This window comes from Alexandromys fortis, unplaced genomic scaffold (assembly GCF_014885135.2).
Source record: "Alexandromys fortis isolate MF-2015 unplaced genomic scaffold, M_Fortis_MF-2015_v1.1 scaffold_16, whole genome shotgun sequence".
In the NCBI taxonomy this organism is placed as follows: domain Eukaryota; kingdom Metazoa; phylum Chordata; class Mammalia; order Rodentia; family Cricetidae; genus Alexandromys; species Alexandromys fortis.
The window spans coordinates 5,194,382-5,212,019 of record NW_026067893.1 but is presented as its reverse complement, the minus strand read 5'-3'; the positions used below and the strand labels follow the sequence as shown (position 1 = coordinate 5,212,019).

Sequence of the window (17,638 nt, the reverse complement as noted above, 5' to 3'; positions counted from 1 at the left end):
CAGAGGGAGCTTGAGAGACCCTATGTCATGGGGGAAAGAACTTCATAGGAGGAAACTGTTGGAAACACTGGGTCAGGCATGCACCTGAGGAGACAGAGGCAAGCAGGACGCTATCATGATCTTTGCAAGGGGACTCTGTCTCACAGGACCAGGGGCTCGGCACATAGCTCTGTGACAGAACATGGGCCAAGCTCAAGGCTCTGGCTTCACTTCCCAGCACCAAAGTGTATCAATTACAAAATAGCTTTTCTAGGGGCTAGAGATGACTCAATGGCTAAGAGAATATACTGTTCCCGCAGAGGCCTGGAATTCAGTACCCAGCATGCTGGAAGCTTACAACCCTGTGTAACTCCAGCTCCCCCTCTGGGCATCTGCTCTGCCCCCTCCCATCTCTTCCCCCCCTTCTTTCTCCTCCCCCCTCTCCTCCCTCCCTCTCTCTCTCTCTCTCTCTCTCTCTCTCTCTCTCTCTCTCTCTCTCTCACACACACACACACACACACACACATACAAATACGCACACACACACTCATACACACACAAAGTAAATCTTTAAAGAATAAATATTTTTTTCTAAGAAAGCTTGAAAACTTCTTTTTAATACTAAATGGCCAGTGTGGATCTGGGATCAGGAACACAACACAAGCCATATAGCATCATCTCTGCCTTCCCAGGTCTCCCAACGGCAACCCGGGAATTTCCTGTGTTGTAGTTCAGCTCAGGGGCAGGGCAAAGTGCAGTCTGGGTTGGTTGACTGGTTTGAGTCTACGCATTGCCAAATGTATTAAAAAAGAAATTTCTAACTTCCCACTGGTTAGCTGCCAGGGCCCCAGTAAATAACCCCGGCCAATGCTCGTGCAAGGAGCCCTAATTAAACTCGTTGAGACACACGAACGCGCATGCACACACATGACACCAAAGTAGGAAGGCCTGGCTGGAGGAAGAAGAGAGTATGCTGGGGGGAATACTATGAACACATTATAAATGTGAATGAAAAGCATAAGTTTAAAATTTTTTTAAAGAGAAAAAAAGCAAAAAGAAATTCGAGGACACATTTAAAACAAATCTTTAGATATATGACGTGAGAAAATAGAGGCTATAAAATGATTACTGCTAAGATACAATGTTCTTGAGTCATATTCTTGAGTAAATTCGTAAGAATAATATATATTCTTGAGTAAATTCGTAAGAATAATATGCACAGGAATTTGGAAACTGGGATGTGTGTGATACAGGAGCCCGTCTACACACGATGCTCGGCTTCCCGTGAACTCCTGGACAGCAGAGTCATCTCTGAAAAAGCCACCTCCACAGAGGAAGGCACAGAATCTGCAGAGCTGAGATCCGAGTCAGGAAGGCTCACCAGTGAGCCAAAGCTATGCCCAGTGTCCTTTATTGCCAATTAACGGAAGACTGCAGGCTCTCCCAGGGCACTAAGGAATCCTCCTGCACATGCCCCATTCCCAGCCACCACTTCTCCCCCTGGGCCACAGTCTTTGGTGTCCCCACTTAGCATCAGTGGCTTGTTTCCATTCCCAGCAGCTGGAGTGATGGTTTGGAAATGAAAATCGGATCTTAGAAGGTTATGGTTCAAAATCTCATCTGGTCTAAGGTTTCTGGTCACAATTCCTTTCATGGTCTGGCCTGCCGCGGCCAGCCCTGCGAGCCCAGACACCAGCCCCATCCCACCTCCTTTCTGCCTCTCTGCGGGAGCTTCCCAGCCCACCGGTCTTCTCCCTGGCTAAGTCTTACCTGTGCTCTCAGTCCAGGATGAGTGACCGTCTGAGGACCCCCCCTCCCCGTCTAAGGAGGTCTCCCTGATCGTCTTTCAGAGCCTATTTCCTTCGTGCAGCCCGGTTTAGTCCTCCTGTTCGCTCCCTAATTGAGCATGGCACATGGCAGGGGGAGAGATCACCTCTGCGTGGTTAAGAGGTTGCTCATCTCAACGCCTGCACCTGGCCCTGGTGGAGAGGGGGTGTATTTGGGCGGCAGACACCTTCTGTCATTTCAGACAGCCCAAGCAGGTAAAAGCCCACCGCAAGGAGGTGATTCCCATCCCAAGGTGTGCGTAGTGGATTAGCTTGGAGTAAGATGTGCGGACTCCGCCCTTCTACCTGGCACGCTGCACCGCGGCTCTGACCTCAGTGCTTCCGCTGCAAGTGCTGGTGGCAGCCTGCAGCGGAGGGTGACAGTGTGCCCTGCAGGTTCCCTCCATCACCAGGCTCGTTCCCCATCTTAAGAGGGAGCCGAGCGGCTTCACAAGGGCTCGCCTCATTTGGATGGGCAGCACCACAGATGTGCAGCCACGGAGCTCCGCGGCTGATATTTCAAAACCTCCAGTACACTAAACGTGAAACTTTTGTTCAAATTTCAAGGATTTTGATAGCCCAAGTGAATAGACACCGCCTATTGATTTTCCCCTTACAATGACTCTTGGATAACCTATTTTCTCATTTATTTTTAAAGACAGCTCATGAGATTTCATAGCAATTCTGCCCAACCTCCTAATATCAAAATCCCTCCTTGACCTGAAAATTGTAATTCTGCTATAGATCACAGCTGCTGAATATTACCTTTTACTAAGCTGGTTAAATAAAATATGTCCAACTCACTAGATCCCACAGCCGTGGCCTGCAAGTCTAACTAACGATCCGGAGGCTGAGGCTCCTGCCGCTGCTGCCTCAACAGCCCGGCACTCTCACAGGCCAGCACCAAAGTGTGGTGAGGCTACATCAGCTCAGCGTCAGAATCTAAGGAGGAGAGAAAAAGGCAGGTTCGGCTGATCTTCAACGATTTTCTTGTAAAACTTTTACAAGGGAGACCTGGGCTGTTTGATGTATTCTAGACAATCAAATGTCCCATGAGTCTACCGCACAGAGGCTGGGGGTTCCTCCCTGGTGGAGAGGAGGTGTATTTGATGTAGGGCACATTTAAAAAACCCCAAGGCCTTCACACTGATAGACCAGAGCACACACAGGTGGGGGGGGGGACACAATATGTAAATCTAGGAAGAGCCTCTGTTGAGAAGGCTGCTGCTGCCACCGGCTAGCTGCCCAGGACCCCGGGTTTTAGGCTAGCTGTGCTAGAAAGGGTCCCGGCGGAATTTAGATGGGGTCTCTGTTCTGTCCAGGCTCCTTCAGCCATGTGCATACCCACCCTGACAGCAGCTACCCACCCACCCTCATCACGGTTACCCACCTGTCCTCACCATGGTTACCCACCCGACCTCACCGTGGTTTCCCACCCGACCTCACCATGGTTACCCACCCTCCCACAGTTACCCCCAGCCTAACCACAGTTACACACCAGCCCTCACCACAGTTACACACCTTAACTATAGTTACCCACATTCCCTCCCCATGGTTACCCCATCTGTACTCACCCCACCCACCCTAGCCACAGTTGCCCAGGGGCCCCATGACCTTTCTGCTCACCAGGAGCAGCAAGGGCAGGCCCAACTTGTTGCCTGTTAGAAGAATGGAGGACCATAGTGAGCCATGTTGGTTCTGGGGCTTTAGAAATATTTCCAGACCAGCACTCCCATCTAAAGTTACAGCTTCTGGTTCCTCCTGTCTTGGTCTCCCCGCCTCTCTGCTCAGCGTGGTTAGAGTCCTGCACTCTTCTTACTCGGGCACAGTTGGAATTAGCGTGTAGAGTCTTCAGTGCTGTACAAGGTGGCGGAGGTGCTTCTTGAAATGACAGAGGCCAGGACCTTTGCCGTTCTGTTGCTTCTGGTTTGGTCCCGTGGTGACATAGACAGGCCAGTCCCCCACTCTCAGTGTCAGCGATACCTTGACAGGTGATGGGTCCCAAGGAACAGATGCCAACTCCACAGGATCAGCAGCAGGCGAGTCTGGGTGAGCAGGAGTGTCCGGGCGTAACGTGAGCAGCGGAGGTAGCGTGCCGCCGTCCTGTAAGCACGCATTATGCCAGCACTGGCATGCATATGACAGGAAGCCACCTCTCTCTCCCTGTTCCTAACAGACACCAGCCATCGAGCCTGGCTCTCTTACCGCCCCACGATCCTCTTCCACTCTGGGTCCTCCACAACCTCTCATCTTGGGGAAACAGCTTGGAGATGCTGTCTTCTTCCCACCTGAGCTCTCACCCGTGTCCCCCGCAGGCTCCGCCCACTCGTTCCCAGCCCTCTCTGCCCCTCCATTGCCGCTCCACTTCCAGCTCCCACATTACTCTGGGTCTCATTTTCATCCTTCGCTTTTTATTGCTGTGATAAGCATCTCGGCCCAAAGCAGCCCAGAGCGCTAGTGCAGAGGAGTGTTGATCTGGCTTAGAGCATGTCAGTTAGGGAAGCTGAGACAGGAACTCACGGCAGGAACTGGAGCAAAGATTATAGAAGAATCCTGCCTGCTGGCTTGCTTGTCATGGCTTGCTCAGCCTTTCTCCTACAACCCAGGGTGCATCACTCACAGAGGATGGAGCCATCCCACCTAAATCAAGAAAAAGCTGCATGCATTTGCCTACAGGCCAGTCTGATGGAGGCATTTTCTCAACTGACATTTCCTTAATTTTTTTTGTTAACTCTGTCGAGTTGACAAAAAAAAATTTAATCTGTGCACTTGACAACTGGTAGAGCTTTGGGGAATGAGCAGAAAGCTGGGTGGTAGAGACTTTGGAACTCAGGGCTGCATGCAACCCTGTGTCTGAACCTCGGGCGTAGCTTTCTCTCTCTGCCTCTCATTTTCCTTCTGTGGGAGCAAATTCCTTTCGCAATTATCCCACTCCAAATCATTTAAACTGTGTGAGCCCTGGAAAGACAGGAATCTCGTCCGTGGTGGCACTGTGGGTCCTCTAGGGCAGGGGGCTCAGCGCGAACCTGTGCCATTGTGTCCCCAGCCTGTACTATGAGTGGTCCCTCAATGTCAATCTTCTCCCGAAGAAGTAGTAACCCATAAAAAGCAGTGGTTCTGAATTAAGCGTGGCCGAGGGCCAGCTCCATCAATCTTATGGGAGACTTGGATGCTGTGGACACCACAGAACTGTGACTTCTGGACAATGATGAGGTCCAGCACTCAGGGCGGGGGCTCTGGCAGGCTCACCACCCGCTGAAGCCTCTGCAGGTGGCTCAACCTCTCCTCCCTCCGTCTCCCTTCTCTGCAAGGCTCTCACACGTGGATTGCTGTGACTCGGTGGTCCCATGAGGACCAGTGAGAGGATAAATCCACGAGGCACTGGCCAGAACCTGGACAGTAGGGACTATTCTGTACATGGGACTGGTTACCTTTTTCTCTCACCTTGGGAGAGATGTGCCTGCTTGGTGCCCACCACAGAGCCAGGAAGAAGACATGGGCCATCCGTGGCTTCAAGGATAAGAGTGTCGGACGGTAACTGAGCACAGCCAGCAAAGCTCAAAGCTGGGAACAGCCGGGTGAGTTGCTGCCTCAAATAGCCATAGTGACAGCATCCCTGCTCCAAGCAAGGCACTGCCCCCTGGGACACAGGCAGGACTGGCGACGTGACCCCCACCCAGTGTGTGCTCTTGTCACCCTGCCTTCGCCTCTGCGCCCTCTGGGTCGTCCCTCTCCCTGCTGACAACTGAGGTGTGGCTGGCATCCGGTTGGGGATTTGAAACCAGAGGGGGCACATCTCTCCCTTCAGGCTACACACTTGCTCCCTCACTCTATGGAGCCTCTCCAAACTGGGCCTTTAGGTGGCTGGCTTCCCACATCAGAAGGGGCCTGCATGGTTGGATCAAAACAGCAAACAGACAACGTGAGTCTTCTTCAGGCACCCTCAGCCAACTGGTGGTTTTCAGCAGGGGCTTGACATGGGCCAGCCCACGGAAGAAAATTAGAATGGTCCTCCCTGCCACTGAGAGGGCCCTTCTGCATACATGATGACTCTGTCCCTCGATAAATTAGCTCATCCAGCTGTCTAACGGGCTTCAGCCATCCCCAACAACCTACGCAGTTGCTGGTCCATGTCCACTCAGACAAGCTGGAAGGCACGGCCCTCGAGGCTCTCTGCCCTCATAGCTTTTCCTGAGCGTGCTGGCTCTCAGGATAAAAAGAGACCCCCCCAAACCCAGGACAACCCATTGGGTATGGATGACAGCCCCATGTTCTCCTGCCTGTGAGGCCAGAATGCAGAGCTCGGGACCAAGGCTTCTCTTCCCGGGTGGCACCGGATTGATGGCTTGTCAGCTTGGAAAATGTTTTCATCTCTGGAAGAAACAACGCGTGAAAAAGCAGTTCTGAAAGCGGAATTAAGAGCTTGTTAGACACGGGCCTTGGGTCAGGGTAGGTGGCCTATCTGGGGGGCCTTTGAGGAGGCATGCTGGGATTTTTTTTAAGCCAGCCTTTCTCCCCTGCAGTTCCCACTTAATGAAGCCCTTGTACAAGGCCCTTGGAGAGCCCGCATGCTCCGGCGTAGTACCGAGTGTCCCGTTACTGTAAACGGCCTTTTATTTTAAGCTAATGCTATATTTGGAAAGCAGTAATCCTGGGGAAATGATACTGGCACTAATGGGGAACATATTACCTTCCGCGTGCTTTTTCATGTTTAAGGTTTCTTTGTTATTATCTAAGTATCGAGACTCTGCACACACTCTTGGGCAAAAATAATCAAAATAAGCCTTAAAGCAGTAATATTTTAATAAGCATCAAATGTCTTCGATGAGATAAAAGTATCATATGGTGTTTTGATATTGGGCTTTCGTTAAAACCTCATTTTTGAAAAAAAAATTCTCAGATGTACTGGGGGTCAGTGGGGATGTATTTTTAAATTCAGGTGGAAAGAAAAGTTCCCGTTCGGGTCAATTATGCTAATTAAATGCCACAAATGACAGGAACTGCCAGTAAATGAGTTTCTTATTTGTTGCTTATTCCGCCGCCATTGATCGAAACCAGCAGCGGATGACATGGGAGCCGGCAGAGGCTGGAGGCCTCCGTGTGAAGGCAGCATCAAGGTCGCGTACCAATGAGAGCCTCGGGTAGGAAAACTGGGGTTTCCCCAGCACTGTCCTTCTTCTGTCAGAGGTTTGTGACAGCCCATACTACCAGCCACCTCCCTGAAACTCACCTTCGTTTGTCAATGAATGTTGGGCCCGTTCCCAGCGCCAGCTGGGAAGTGCTGAGGGGCCCAAGTTACGAAATGAAACCAAGAGTCGGATTTCTTCACATACAGCCCGCATCCCGGCTAGAGCTGTGGGCTCCTTAGAACTGAAAGGGAAAGCCTTGAAGATTCTGCATTTGGTCGTAGAAAAGGAGGAAACTGAGGGTAAGAGAGAGGAACTGATCTGCCCAAGGGCACAGAGCGAGCTCATTGCAGAACCAAGAATAGAAAGGCAACCTCCTGACTCCCTCTTGGTCTCGTGCCTCAAGTCCTTCCCTCCCCTCTGTGATACAACAGAAGTTGGGCAGCCCCCCGACCCCCCATGCTCCCACCTCCCTGCTCAGGATTGGAATCAGGCCCTGGGTAGGTCGTAAGACTTGAACCTGTCTCTCCATCTAGTAACCGAAAATGGGAGTCAGACCTCATCTGCAAAATGAAATGCTGAGGCCAGGTAGCTGGCTTCTCAGCGGAAAGTCTGCTGTGCAAGCATCAGGACAGACTTCAGTCTCCAGAGCCCGTGTGAACCACAGCAGAGCAAAGAACCATGTAGTGGCACAGTAATCCCAGCGCTGGGCAGGCAGAGCCAAGTAGGTCCCTGAACTGGCTGGCAGGTGCACCCACAGTCACACGCATGCACACACACACACACACACACACACACACACTCACACAGGAAATGCAGTTGACTCTAGGGACCCGTGGTGTCAGACCACTGTGTGGGTGCTACTGTGCTCAGGTAAATTCCCTGAATCCAAGATGTTCTCAGCTGTTGGCATCTCCAGTTGAGTAAACCGTACAGAAGAGTTGCTATAGGTGGAGAGTCATCAAGAACCTGAGAAAGAGGGAAAGTCTACGGACAGGTGATGGCCTCCTCCTGTCTCCCTCAAGCAGCCCTAAGTGGCCCTTGCTACCTGATTCCTAGGTAGGCTGGCTGGGCCAGAAGCGCAGCCCCCTAAGAGATCGCCCTCGCCTTGGGACTCTGGGCTTCTGATCTCAGCCACCTGACGTTGAGTACTTAAGTGAGGTTCCTCTCTGAACCTCGGTTTGCTGGTCTGCTTGGAAAGCTGCAGTCAGCATTGCAAGGGGGGGGAGCGTGTGGGGGGACACACAGTCGCAGAGTACTGGGGACATGGGGCAAACAGTGTTGTCTCAGCTCTGTCCTTGGGATCACGTAGAAAATTACCAGCCATCACAGACAACATTGAAGCCTAACTTGGGGAATTGGGAACTCTACATATATTTGCATTTTGCACTTGTGTGTGTATGTTGTACATAGGTGTGTGTTCATCACAGTGTGCACATGAATGCATGGGTCAGAGGTCAACATTGGCTGTCTTCTTGAACTGCTCGCCACTTTGGTTTTTAGTTGTATCTGTTTTATTTCTGTGATTGACTATTTTGCCTGCATGTATGTCTGTGCACCACATGTATGCCTGGTGCCCACAGAGGTCAGAAGATGATCCTTTGGAGCTGGTGTTTGTGAACCACCCTGTGGGTGCTGGAATCTGAACCTGGCTTCCTCTACAAGAGCAACGAGCGTTCCTGATGGCTGAGCTATCTCTCTAGCCCTCCACCTTGAATTTTGAGACAAGATCTCTCACTGACCCGGAATCGCCAATTCAGCGAGGCTTGCTGCCATGTAGCTCCAGGGATTTGCCAGTCGGTCTCCCCAGTACCAGGAATATAAACACACACCACTGGACACACACCTGCGGGCCAAGCACTGCAAAGAACTGCAGTGTGCAGTGCCTGGTCACATACGTGTGAGCCAAGTACTTAGGAGGCTAAGGTAGGAGAATGTCAGGTTTGTGCTTGGCGTGGGCTTCATGAAAAGCCCTGTATTAGACAAATAAACAATCATGGTGACGCCTGCCTGCCACCTCAACACTTGAGAGAAGGAGGTCAGGTTACAAGCTTGAGGTCAGCAGTGCCGTGCTAGTTTCTATACTGAATACAAGGGTTCTCAGCATCAGTTCAGAACTCTGGCTACCTGCACTCAGCCCACACAAGACCCAGTCATCAAGTCAAGGAAGGGGAGGGACTCACAGGGCCTATCTTTACCTCCGCACTATTGGCTATTGCCAGCCCCGGGGGAAGGGGGAGCTCCTGTCTTTAGTTGTGCCCCCACGGCAGAGCTAGCCCCAGACCCACTGCACACAGATAGTCATCAGACAGTCGTGTCCCCGGGAGCGAGGTGTGTGGGGAGCTTGGCGTGGAGGTGCAGAGCAGGAATGGGAGCTACACACCATACAACCTGAGCAAATCATTAAGAATGTACTCACAACACAGGAAAAAATGCCATTGGGAATGACCCTGAATCCAGAGTTTTCATCCCTGACTCATTTCTCCATAGCGTGTCAAAGATTAAGTTGAGGCCCACCCTGGAGCCCAGTCACTCCCATAATAACAAGGGAAGGAAGGGCAGTGGGGACCCCAGACTCTCCATTGTCGCTGCTTAACTGTGGGTACAGGGGAACACCTGGTGAAGGGTGAGAGAGGACACAGTGATGCTGGGGCAGGGGACACAGAATGGAGGGGGCCTTAGCTCTGGGAACACACTGGGCCACTTGTTGTTACAGAGGTGCTGTGTGCGGGAGGCAGTTGGGGTGTGCAGCTCCTACTAAGCCCTCACTAGTGGGGGTCTGAGGCAAGCCTCTTCCCTGCCATCTCATCTCCAAACAGACTCTGACTCACAGCCTACAGAAATCTCTTATCTACAATAAACAACCTAGGAAATAGGACCCACAGGAGGCCAGATAGTCATCTCTAGTGACAATCCCGGAAGCCAAACAAAAACCTCCCTGTCAATGGGCCCCATATACCCAGTCCTTGATTAATCTCTAAGTATTCCTAATTTTTGTCAATAGTTCCAGTTTAGGATAACCAGTGCATGCCAGATCCTCCCAAGGCTGCCCTGGCCAGTGGCCTCTGGTCAGGGGATATCTAAAGCTCCATGGAAAAGATTGCTCCTGCCTTTTGGTCTCTGCTGAACACAGGTGACAATGGCTGACTCAGGTCAGCTCAGGATAAAGAGACTAGCTTGTGTTTGCTGGTCAGTCCTCATCTAGCTTCAGCAGGGCCAGAATGGCCAGCTCCCAGGGGCCTTAGCAGCTAATCTGTGCTTAGTGAGATTGTGTCCTCCCTCCCTCCCTATGGAGAGACCTCCTGCCCACTTCCCACCTGTTGAAGAACATTGGTCTCTGAAAGGTCAGCTGAGCACAGGACCGTAAAAGTCACCTGAATAAGCCACCTACTGCTTAGGACAGCAGACTCTGGGGAAGGGGAGCAGGAAATGACTTTCCAGACAGGCTCAGCATCCAGCCATAGGACAGTGTGAGTGGGTCCTCAGGCCTGTCAGCAGCCCGGCCAGCATCTAGAGCTGCTGTACTGGCCTTTCCTCCCTCCCTGGTCACATCCTGTTGTCCCTTGTATCCTTTCTGTGAGTCTCTGCATCAGTAGCCTGCCACCAGGACTCGGAGTGGCTGCAGCATACACCTCAGCACCGTGGAAACCAGAGGACACTTACAAAAAGAAACAGACACTGGTAACTTTAATTCTGCAACGTTTCCCCCCCCCCCCAACGGCTGGATATAAAAACAAATGTTGAGAACGGGGGTCATGTTTCCACGTGGAGATGTGGTAGGGTTTCCATCGCAGGGTCAGAACTGACGATATGACATCGGAATTGTCGTGTTTCCACGTGGAGATGTGGAGGGTTTCCAGCTCAGGGTCAGAACTGACGATATGGCATCCGTATTCTCCTACTGTTGAAAGACCTGCACATGCCACTTCCCTCATCACTCCCTTCACCTTGACGTCTTTGCTGCCAGATGTTTGCCACCCCACCCCCACCCCCAACTTTCACCCCACCCCTGCACCACCACCAAAGTCATCGGCTTACTTACCTCCCCCATGAGACCCTGGGGTTCTAAGGAACTAGTCCAGGTCGTTAGGCCTGGCTTATGAACCCAGCTCCGGCACAAACTAGCCTCAGTCACCTCTCTGTTTTTCAGCTGTTTGCATCAGAAAGAAAGAAGGGGGGGAGGGAAGAGGGGGAAGGAGGGAAGGGGGGAGGGAAGGAAGGAAGGAAGGAAGGAAGGAAGGAAGGAAGGAGGGAAGGAGGGAGGGAGGGAGGGAGGGAGGGAGGGAAGGAAGGAAGGAAGGAAGGAAGGAAGGAAGGAAGGACATGCTTTTACAAAGGCTTCCCCAGCTCCCAACCCTGTGATGTTCCGGTGTCTGAGCGCTGTGGCGATGGACCGTTGAAGTCATATGCAAACAGAAGAGCTAAGACCCTGGAAACCCTCCTTTCGGTTCATAAGGTGGGGATGTCTACCTTGCGGCCGAGGGTGTCTCCTGCTCTCCAAGTTCCACTGGTAAACAGCAGCGAAGAGATCTTGAAAATGAAAGCTGTTCTGGGTGCCCAGGTAGGAAGAGCTGTGGATGGAAGGGGAGGGGCCAGAGTTCCAGCCGGCACCTTCTAAAGGATCTAGAAGGATCTAGACCGTACAGGACCTTCAGTGAATATTACAAATGACTCAGCAATCCCAGGGGTTACCAAAGCCTTCTGCCTCGCAGACTGAGGCACCACAGTGTGCATTCCCAAGAGCCCAGGCTCTGCCCAAGCACTGAGGTATAGTCACGGCTATCACGTCTCCTCATCCACCTCCGAGTGTCCTCTTGGCAGTGCCTCTCACCAATGGACCTCTACCTGAAGCTGCACAGGGAGAGACGTCTCTTCAAAGGTACAGACTGTAGAAGCATGTGGTCCTGGTGCCAAGGAACAGCAGTCAGAACCAGGAAGGACAAAGAGACTTCATTGTGAGAACCAGCTCGTGATGAACTGATCACGGCTGCCAGATGCACAACCATTGTCGATAACTTCAAGGCCGTATCTAGGCTCAGCAGGAGAAAGCGCCACAATTGATTAGCAGATGGATTAGCAATGTCTGTCTTGGATAAGGAATGTGTATACTGTAACCATCCACATGTGAAACTGGTTCCGTAAGCCTTGATCTAAGAAGGAAATGCAGAATTGGGTGTCACAGCAGACTGTGTACTGTTGCCTAAGACACAACTGGAAAGAAGGGAGTTCAATCGGCTTCCGTAGAAACAAGGATTGATAATTGCCCGACTGTCCGCTTTCAACTTTACCATGCCATGAGCATGATACACTTGCAATTCTGAGTTTGGGCCTTTTCTCTGGGTGGCAGTGTATAGAAGGAAATCTGGGCATAGAGGCATGGGCAATGACAGCAAGCCACAGTTACCAAACTGCCACACTATCCGCCACCCTGGAGTATGACCATGAGGCTATGAGGATGGCCGTATAAGCAGGTGATCCAGCCTGAGGCCTGCAGGCCACATCAGCCCCTGAAAGCTATATATGAAGTCAAGCACATCTGTAGGAGCCCCTGAGAGCTATGCATGAAGCTGAGCACATCTGTAGGTGAGACCATCCTGTCATAGCCAGAAGCTCCGACAGCCTTACCAGTGTGCTCTGCTGTCAAGTAGGGGCATTTGCACAGTTAGGTGTGCTCACTGTGAGTGCTACCAAGATAGTGTCAACTTCTTATGGCTTCGTCCCATCTGACACCATCCTAAGTCAAACAGCAGCTATAAATAAAGAAACTTAAAAGACCAGGACTAGCCAGGTGGTGGTGGTGGCACACCTTTAATCCTAGCACTCAGGAGGCAGAGGCAGGGGGATCTCTGTGAGTTTGAAGCCAGCCTGGTCTAAATAGTGAGTTCCAGGTCTACACAGAGAAACCCTGTCTTGACTTCCCACCTCAGAGAGAGAGAGAGAGAGAGAAAGAGAGAGAGAGAGAGAGAGAGAGAGAGAGAGAGAGAGAGAGAGAGAGAGAGAACCTATAGCCACTTCCTGATTTAACACTGCATGGTACTGCATGCCTCCCTAAGTAAGCCCCCCTCTTCTCTCCCACCTCCCATTTCCTTTCTTTCTCTCCATCCTCCCTCTTCCAAAGCAATGAGCTGCAAGGTCTCCATTTTAATAAACTGCCCCGCTGTGGTTGAGCTTGAACACGGAGCTTGAGACCTAGTTCTTGTCCTCAGCAGCTGTGAGGCCATACAAAGGAGAGGAGGTAACAGTGGTGATGTGTAAATCTCCTGGCCCCCATTTCCTGAAACTCTTTTGTCTCTTACTTCGGAACTGAGAAACATGGGCTTTGCACAGCACCATCTGAGGAACACACAGGCTGCCTCAGGGAGCTGCCATCTTTAACGACATTGCAGTGACTGCGTGGCTTTTATTTTGCTCTTTTCTGAGGCATGAAGAATCACCGAAGTTAGTTTTTCTGCTCAACTTGTGTTCTGAAGTCGCATCTTGGGAAGTCAGCGCACTTCGGTTCCTCTTCCTGCTGCGATTTCACTTGGTCCCGTTAGAACTTGCTCTAGAAGGCTCTGAGTCAGCTCTAAAATATGTCCATTCAGAACTAGGACAAGTTCACTTTCATCCCTGCGGAAGGGGAAGTGGGCAAACCTGATGAGTGCCCAGGAAGGTGGGTTCAGTGGATGCTCTCTTCTTCCCATGCTCCCTGGGGTCCCCCAAGGCCATAGGGGCACAGCTTGCAGAGGAATGGACCTGAAAACCCCGCCCATGCACCTCACTAGGTCCAACTGGGAAAACCCACAAGGTCAAGATCCTGAGGCAGGAACTGACCTTGTCTGAGGTCTTTGTCCCAAGCTCTTCACAAGAAGGTCCTAAGTAATGCTGGCACTGGCCAATGAAGCCCAGAGGGCTTTTTCCATTGGTTGCTTAGAATATGATCTTTTAGTCTCCAGAGTGCTGGGCTGGAAGTGGAAAACAGGCAGCCCTACCCAACCAGTCCGGGGCTCATCAAGGGTGGGGCTGCTCCCCAGAGGACTGAGCAGACCTGATGACCTTTTCAGAGAAAAGACAAGAGCTCCAAGGCAGTGTCAGATAAGGTGGGAACTTGCCTTGTGGGCTACCCTCCAATAAGAAGGCACCTTCTATTCCTGCTGAGGTCTTGTCTGAGACACTGAGGCATGAATCCTGTAACCAAACATTCAAGTTCTACCAAAGCTTCCCTCTCCTAGGATGGCCCTGGCAAGTGGCATCTTACCGAAATGGGTCTCTCTTGGCCATGGGTGCATTATCTAGACAGCCAGAGAGCAGAGCCCTGGCAGTTAAGGTAGCTGTACAGTCCACCAGAACATTCCATGCTGGTGCCTGAACTGGTTTGCACTGTGAAATGTGGTGTGAAAGTTGAGTGCTTGTACTCTGGTTGGTGTCACTAGGAAACCAAGTGTTTACTATTTAGCCAAGGGTAAAGTACTTGCCTGGCATCCAGAATGCCCAGGGCTTAGACTCCACAACATTGTATAGCTGGTGGTATCGGCACATTTGGGAGGTGGAACCAGAATGACCAGGAAGCTCAAGGCTATCCTTGGCTACATAGTGAGTTAGAGGCCAGCCTGGGCAATGGAAAATCTTGTCTTACTTAAATAATTAATTAAACTAGCCTTGGTGACCACTGGTCATCATATTGGCCAGCACAGTTCTGGGAAACCTAAGGGGACCCTCGGTAGCATTTGGTCCCGGCAGTTTTAGCGTGTGACCTGCCTCACTTGAAAAAGCAAAAACTCATCCCCGTATTCTGTGTAAAGGTCCATCCAGGTCAGCTTTTATCATAAGTGACCAAAGCTTTGAAGTCTTGTTTGGCCTTCCCCAAAGCTTCGGAGACCAGTGCTCACTAGGCAAGGTCTCCTGGCCACACTGATTTCTCTGAGGTGGCCTGCTGGCCTCCCAGCCAATCAAGAAAAGTCTGTCAGATAAGCCTCTAGGCACAGAATGTGAGGATGATGATAATGCCATTTGATGTGAGTCCCCACCCACCTTGTATTGTCCCTGATCTTAGAACTCTGCCCGAGACTTTTCCAGTTTCTCTTGAGGCCCTGTGGCTCAGAGTTCCCTGATGGTCTGTGTGGGTTTTTCAAAGCAGGGAAAGTCACCTCACTCTCTTCTTGATTTGACAGACAAAGTTAATGGCCACTGTTGACCTCAGATGGTGAAAGGGACTCAGAAGGTAGGATTAAGTTAAAATCTTGAAAGATTCTCCTTCTGGCGATGGTGCCGCACACTTTTAATCCCAGCACTCAGAAGGCAGAGGCAGGCAGATCTCTGAGTTTCAGGCCAGCCTGGTCTACAGAGTGAGTTCCAGGACAGCCAAGGCTACATGGAGAAACCCTGTCTGGGGGAGGGGGGAGACAATTCTGAGCTCTCTGGGTGATCTTAATAGGAATCACTAGGGTGATCTTGAGAAGGACACAGGAGGGTCTGGGCACGGGAGGGTCTGGGGATGGGAGGGTCTGGACATGGGAGGGTCTGGGCACGGGAGGGTCTGGGCACGGGAGGGTCGGGTCATTGGTAGGAGCCAGTGATGGAAGGGAGGGACTGACCATCAAGGACAGCAATCAGCTGGAGAAATTGGAGAGAGAGGTCCCTATGGTTTCTATGAGGCATTCAGCCCCCACCAATGCTTTGCACTAGACTCTGAAGAGCAGGACTGGAAGATGATAAATGTGTGCTACAGTAAGTCTCTTGTTTGGGTCATTTCTCTAAGTATAGATACAGCTCTCCACATATCCCAGGTGTGTGTGGTGGTGGCGGGGTCTCCCGCCACTCCCATCTCAACAGGTAGAGGCTCGAGGACCAGTTTTATTTCCCGCAGATCCACTTTCCTCCTGTATGCTTCGAGCCAGAGCTGAGTGGCTGTCCTGCTCAACAGTGTGTGTGTGTGTGTGTGTGTGTGTGTGTGTGAGAGAGAGAGAGAGAGAGAGAGAGAGAGAGAGAGAGAGAGAGAGCAGAGTTGAATGTGGTGGTGTATGCCTTTGATTCCAGCATTAAGGAAGCAGAAGCAAGTGGATTTCTGAGAGTTCAAGGCCAGTTTGGTCTACATAGTGAGTTCCAGGACAGCCAGGGTTACTGGAGAAACTCTGTGAAGAATGGGGGGGGGGGGACTGGGAGGGGATGACTACAGTGAACAGGTCCCAGCCGTCATCTGGAGATCCGCAAGTGTGCGGCCCATTCTGTGCTAAATCTCGCATGAATCTTTCAATCCTCATAACACACTCTATTGACCAGGCTAGGGACACAAACCTTGTGTAACACACCTCGGTCTCCTGGCTGTATCTCTCATCAACCACAGGCTTCGGTGGGCACTGCACTGGGTGCTCTGAGGCACCACACATGGGAATAAAACCGCCATCCTGATGAAGCAGATGCCAGGGAGTTCGGTCCAGGTGGATAAATCACAGACAGCAAGCATCTGCCAGGTGGCTATGGATGGATCCTTTTCTTCTCTCAAACACAATGGGAGATAATTGGAGCATTCCGTGCCCAGCTTCCCCGACATAGATGGCTTGTTTTCCCTCCCTTCGGGCTCTTCTTGACGTCTTGGCCCAGTTCTCCCACCCTCTCCACGTCAGCGACCTGTGGCCCAGAGCTGGGAGTACCTACCGAACCAGTTCTTTGTGTAGCCAGGTGTAATGAATTAATTAGCCCCACACAAGCGTTCCCGTTGATGTCCAGTCCCCTGCTTTCATCAAGAACCCTTACAGCTGGGGCATTAAAGATTGAGCAAGTGTGATGGGGGCAACCGCAGATACAGAACCCCACCTCTAGCTGTCAGTCACAGGAGATGCTGAAGGCATGGCTGCCATGACAACTGACCTCCTCATCCACAACAAACATGCTTCATGTCTGTTAGGACTTAGCTATGACGCGTTCCCCACAGGCTCACGAACCACAGCTGGCGGCACTATTTTGAGAAGCAGCGAAAACGTTAGGGGAAGGGGCAGAGCTGGAAGAAGTAAATTCTTGGTGGAGTGTGTCTCTGTCTGCTTCCTGCTCCATCATCCCTGTCTGCCATGATGCTCCGTGGCACCCGGCTTTGCCGCGTGTCCAGAAACAACAGAACTGACCAGAAGCCAAGGCAAACCTTTCCTCCCTTACGCAACTTACGTTGGGTATTCATTCGGTCACAGTGATGGCAAAATTCATACACCTGCCTGTACAACCTGAGAAGCAAATCCCTCGACGTATCCAGGGATGAGCGAGGCAAGGATGTGCAGAAGGAACAGATGCTTCCATTTGGCCAGATGGCCTAGATAAGAACGGCTGCTCTGCGTGGCAGTGATCAGGCGCTTTCATCTCAGGTGGGGCTTGCCGAGGAAGAAACACATCCTGCCGGCCATTTGGGTGACTACAGAGGGGCACAGCAAGCTCTTTTGAAGTGACTTACTCTTCGGTAAGAATCACAGCAGCGGTTCTCGCTCTGTCTCTCCCTCTCCCTGTCTCTCTCTCTCTGTCTCTCTCTCTCTGCGAGTGCGCGCGCACACACACACGCGTGAGTGTGGGTGTGTGCATGTGTTTGTGTGCGTGCATGTGTGTGTGTGCGTGTGTGTGTGTGCATGTGTGTGTGTGTGTAAACAGGGACTCCCTGTCTCTCTCGCTCTGTCTCTCTCTCTGCGAGTGCACGCGCACACACACGCACGTGAGTGTGTGTGTGCATGTGTGTGTGTGCGTGTGTGT

General features: G+C 51.6%; 1 long non-coding RNA gene across 1 annotated transcript; it reads right to left on the bottom strand.

Annotated features, from left to right (window-relative positions):
* Positions 1-10,476: 10,476 nt before the first annotated feature.
* Positions 10,477-17,462, bottom strand: LOC126506216 (uncharacterized). The gene is made up of 4 exons (XR_007593151.1): positions 16,219-17,462; positions 11,402-12,081; positions 10,974-11,081; positions 10,477-10,844 (listed from the first exon to the last, which is right to left on the bottom strand). It is a non-coding gene; the product is annotated as an uncharacterized lncRNA (long non-coding RNA).
* Between the last annotated feature and the right edge of the window lie 176 nt (positions 17,463-17,638).